We start from the raw sequence: 6,000 nt of genomic DNA, 5'->3' as shown, positions 1-6,000 counted from the left end.
GCTTGCTTTAGGAGCGCGAGGCGGAGGGATAAGTGTTATCTAATTGAGTTTTCAGTATGTTAGTGAATTTTTTGAAAATTGTGATTTGACTAATTTTTTGCAATTAAAAATTTAATGTTGATAAATACTTGTAAAAATTACTCATATTTATTATCTATTATAAGTATTAATTTTAATTTCAACAGTTGCAATTGTTACATGCCAAATGTTTTTGCTTATCATAAAAATAGAGCATGTAATCTGCGCTATGCGCGGAATACATATAAATTTTATCCATACTAAAGATTGTGTTATATTAATCTTGTAATTAATTACGCACATGCGCAATTGCTTTTGTATTTTTATCAAATTTTTATTTTAATTTCGCGGATCATTTGTTAAATTTATAAGAATTAAAATTTAGAGTAAATTTCGACGATACCCCATATAATTTATTAAATAATCAACAACACTCCCTCCTTTCAAAATTAGACACACACTACCTTTTCTTTCATTGACATGGCATTAAGACCACTAGTCTTTACCATGTGGATGCCTTGTCATTGCTCTACAAACGGATCCGATTTCATTAATTGAACCAAATTGTATATGTATATTATTTTGAATTGAATCAATTTCGATCCGTAATAAATCGAATAAACCAAGTAATTTATTAATATGGTAATAGGGCGTATCCACGTGGTAAAGATTAGTAGTTCTTGATGCCACATCAACGGAGAAGGTGTGGTGTGTAGTTAATTTTGACAAGAATTGAATGTCGTTGGTTATTTAACAAACTATAGGGAGTGTCTTCAAAATTTATTCTAAGATTTATTTGGTGGTTAACAAATTAATAGAAGGGTGCCGTTTAAATTGAAAGAAAGTGGTAGAATTTTTAGAATTTTACTTTTCCATGAAAATAGGAATAATTAGGAGTGAGATTCTACAATATGGTCAAATCATATAAAATATTAAAGGGGTTACAATTTGAGACTCTCGCTTGAGTAATAGTAATAGAGTTCATGCTCGCGTTACGCGTGGCTAGGTGCATCCGCAATTGCTTTTGTACTTTTATCCAATTTTGATTATGATATTCACAAAAAATCTGTTAGATATATCTTTGTGGAGAGTTTTTCTGATGGAAAGAAAATTGGCCGAACTTTTAGATGTTCTTTTTGTTCCATAAAAAAAATAGTATTATAAATAGGAGTGGAGTTTAACAATAAGATCAAACTATATAAAATATTAAAGTGGTTATAATATAAGAATCTCGCTTAAATAATAGTATGATAAGACATGAGATGAGAAGTATAAGATAAGATAAGACAAGATCATACAGAAATTATTAGGTTATTAGAATCTATATATATATATATATATATATATTAATTTAAACTACTTTAAGGAGATTTCTCCATTCTATGGGTAACCAATAACTCATGATCGTTGCTCTTTGCATTCCCTATGCATATGTAGATCTATGAAATTAATTAATTAATTAATTAAAAATAAAAAATTAAATGAAATATTTGATTAATTTATTCTCTTCAATTTTTGAAAAAATATGATTCATAAACATAATTTATAAAACACAAATTAAAAATATTATAAATCATAATTTCATTGTGTTTCAAAAATATATTTCACAAAAAATTAATGAAAAAATCAATTTGCAGAGGCCCGCACATCACGTGGGTAGTTATGATTTATTTGATAGTTGTAACTAATTAATTGAAGAGTGTTTTTTAAATATAAAGAAAGTGGTAGAATTCTTATGAATTTTATTTTTCGATGAAAATACGAGAATAAATAGGATTGAGATTTTACAATAAGATCAAATTATAGGAAACATTAAAGCAGTTACAATATTAGACTATCAAATAATAGTACAAGATAATCACTTATTTTTCAATAATTATAATTCAGTACTTTTGTTTCAGCAACAACACTCGAAAACAAACCTAAAAAAGCTGTGTAAAATGCATGAATGCGTGAGTTATGGCAATATACCTCTTTTTAAAAATGGATAGATATTTAAAAATAAACAAGATTTAAAATTGATGTTATTGAATTTGACGTATGATTCAACTTTGGATCTTGAATTTTAGTATCCCATGATCTTGTAAATCGTATGTAGCAAATGATTATAGTCCCTTAAAGTCTAATATGTTTTCAACTTTTAAATAAATGAAGCAAACTCCGATACAAAATAGAAAAATAACAAAGAGATATCGGAGATAATCAAGGATAATACCAAGCAAAATGCTTACCATTGCGGACCATCGGACGAAAAAAATCTGGCTAAGAAGATTTACACATAGGTGGGCTCAAATTTTATATTAGAGAAAAACAAACTAGGGAATTATTCAGCAAGGGCGACCTCACTTTTTTTTTTACATGATATACTTTTCTTCATAGATTTAGTTTACATGATCTATTAGCCATATATATTACATATATTCATAAAAAAAATATAAAAAATAGTTTTTTTCGATGTATACTTTGGTATCCAAAAGCCCAACGGATTCCGACTAATTTAGTTTGAACTGGCCTACCAAGGGATAAAACTCTTTCAATATGAATTTTCTATATAAGAATTTTCTATATAAGGATCTCTGATTCATCGGCTAAATCATCCATTAGATTATACTAAGAATTTTGGTATTGTTTGTAGTAGATATGATGATAATGAGCTTACTATGCAACTTAATTATGATGAACCCTCTAACATGTTTAATGGACGTGTTGCAATATGACGGTCGTAGCATCATATTTAGAAAATAGTGAAATGTCCAAGGTTTTATATAATTACTTTTTGTGTGAACTACAGAGCATAGTTAAGAAGATAGCGTTGTAGTTGCACGAAATAGAAGAATCATAAATGATGTGCAGAATGCTCCTCATAATAATTCAGATTATAAAACTGATAGTTCTAGTTGGCACGCTTTTGAATCGGAAACGTTTGTGAGTAGTTTGTTTGTAGATTCTAATTAAAAAATATATTTTGAAACATGTCGACTCCGATCAAGAAAGAAGAAATTGATGACGACCAATTTGAGGAGTACCACAAGGATGTGAGGCTTCTCATAGAAAAGTTTGACAAGATAAAACTCAGTGAAGATCTTGAAGGTAAGAAGCCTTTGAGGAAGAAATTAACAAGTTGGTATTGACTTGATGCAGTTGCAGAGCTAAAAAAATCCATAACATAGTTTTAATGCCGAACCAGATATTGAACAGATCGTGTCATGGGTCAAGGGCTTTTGGGTTCAATTGGGGTTTGATAAGTTGAACTGGATTTTTAAAAAATATTAAATAATTCATAGAGATATGTATATTCTAGTAAATTAGTATTATGAGGCATTTGAAATTGAATAGAAAGAAATTTATGTTTATAATTTATAACTTAAGGAAATAAAAGAAAAACCTAGATTGTGAGAGGAAAGGAAAAAGAAGAAAAGAAAGAAGATTGAAGTGGACAGAAGAGGCCCTGTCCATCGTCGTCCTTTTGTCTCCATTTTCCCCTTCCTCCTTCTTCACCATTAACGCACGGCAATGCAAGCTCAAAGCTTTATGGCATCCACCCATTTTCGAACATTCTTCTTTTCTACAAATTTATGGCGCCTCCTCTTTCCATAAGAGCTTTGATGGTGCTTGTCTGCCCTCAAAGCTCTGTGTTGCTCCTGCCCATAGATCCCTTGCCTTTGAACTCAAAAAGAGAAAAAAAGAGAAAATCCAACAAGGTTGGCCAGATCCTAGTCACCACCGACCTTAGGAGGCCTCTGTCGGCCTCTATCAAGCCTTCAACCTTGTTTCAGGCATTCGTCGCTTGCACTGAAGCCACCGTGGCTCCAACTCTTTTCCTTTCAGTTCAATTTTTATTTCTTTTTTTGGGAAAAACTAAGACAGTTTTAATGGCAGTTCAACTGAGTTCAACGAGTTTTCATAAAACTGCCCGGTTTTCATGGGTTTAATCATGTTTGACTTGCAAAAGGAGTTGATTGCCGAACCAAATTGGATAGGTGTTCAGTTGCCTATTGAACCAAATATACGGGTCTGTTCGATATGGTTTTTAAAACTATGACCCATAAAGAATCCAAACTTTCAGATCAAGAGCTGGAAAAGGTTTAGCAGAAAATAAAAACCCCATCATCCTTGATCCAACCAAAAGAGCTACCAATGAAAAGGTAATGAGTTCTTCAGGTAATCTAGCACAAGATCTCAGAAGATCTATGGGATTGGTGGAAGGAGATCCTATCCGAACTGATGATAGGACGTTGAGTGAATTTCCCACGAAGAGGGCTATATATCACCTTAATTATCCCTATGGAACTAAGTTTGTCCCAAGGGAAAACAAGATCGATGAGTAGTTCATTCTAATTTGGATGACAGCCAAGACTGACGGCTACCAAGTCGCCACTACTTATGAGCTATGTGAAGCAACTTTAGTCGGTAATGCCTAAAAAAAACTTGTTTGAGCATATCGCTTTAAAGGAACACATAGACATAGAACTCACATCTGATGGAGTTTTGACTATTGTGGCTCATGTGTTGAAAAGAGAATTCTATGGATTCTCATTTTCTGTGGAAACAATACAAGTAGAACAATCTTTGAATGCTTTAATGAAATTGCAATTTTGTTATAAGATAAGCAAAGCTAATTGTATTGTGAATTGTTACGACTTTGCAGACAATGGAGAAGCTCGGAGCAGTAGTTTTCGGTATAAAGGAAACTATTGAGCAGAGTTGAATAACGATGCAATCCATGGTGTTGTTAACTATGTATTGCATCATATCAGAAACTCTCTTAGATGTTTTAATGTTTGATGTTCGATGGCCTCGGCAAGACTTCTCATTGTGTAGTAATTTTAGTGAGAGAAGGAACATTTGGACTGAAATACCGATGTCAATCCCCAAAGTTCTTGCTTTTCGTAGTTCTGCTTCAATTACTTTTTCATGGTCGGTAATATAGAAGCGAGGTATTTTATGAAGAAAACCATCCAATTGATACACCATGTTGCCTGCGATCCTCAATTTGGTATTGTTTCCGTTGGAATTCGCGATCCACTCTCTAACTGTCGAGTGATGATTAGATTGTCAAGAGTGTCAAGACACAGTTCCAAGATGTGAGTGAGGGTGAAATCACTAGTTATCCTCACCAGGCTAAAGCGTTGCACCAAGGTCCCTGGGATTAGTAGGAATAGGCGGTGACTGGGTTTTTAGTGTGATACTATCAGTCGGGAGGTGATGGAGTTGTACAGATGATGTCACGGCTTTGAGGGTTAAGCTGTTTAAGTTCTCCCAGATGTGCGCGTGATGTTTAGTCCAATTCTTGTACGAGAAGGCTCGTAAACCGATCTTTGTGGTGTCGAGAGGGCTAAGAAGCTGAACTAGTGAACAATGGTCACAACTTACAGAAGGCTCGTGAGGGTGTGTCTTGACTAAGAATAACTGAAAAGGATGAGTTTCGGCTAGGAAGCCGTAACTCAGGAACGCCGCCTAAAGGTAGCCGAGAGTTATAGTCATGACCCTATAGCTGATCGTGGAAGGATAGGACGACAGTCCGTAGAAGGTCCGTGTTTGGCGGGTCTCGGCTACAAGCTAGTCGAAAAGAAAGAGTCTTAGGCAATAACTATTGACTTAGTGGAAACTATTCTTAGCCTGAAAGCTTTAAAATGGGTAGAAAAGATAGAATGGAAACGAGGGCTCCGGTGAGGAAAAGGTGAGAGAAAGAACATTACAAGATGTTCCAAGGGGTAGGTGAAGAGGAATGGAGCCAAAAGTTCCGAGACTGAGGAAAAGAATGGAACCAAGGGTTCCGCGAGGTAGGTGACGAAGATCAAAGGTAGAAAAAGGTGCGATATGTAGATATTGAAGTGCATATGCGATAAAGTAAATGTTAGATGAATGTAAAAATAAATTAGATAAGCATTTTCTTGTGTTAGTCGTGGGGGAGCCCTTTATAATTAATGGTCTCGTCTACTCTTATAAGCTGAACTTAGGAGACCTAATCCGAGTAATATT

This window comes from Punica granatum, chromosome 8 (assembly GCF_007655135.1).
Source record: "Punica granatum isolate Tunisia-2019 chromosome 8, ASM765513v2, whole genome shotgun sequence".
Classification (NCBI taxonomy): Eukaryota; Viridiplantae; Streptophyta; class Magnoliopsida; order Myrtales; family Lythraceae; genus Punica; species Punica granatum.
This window is presented reverse-complemented; position numbering follows the sequence as displayed.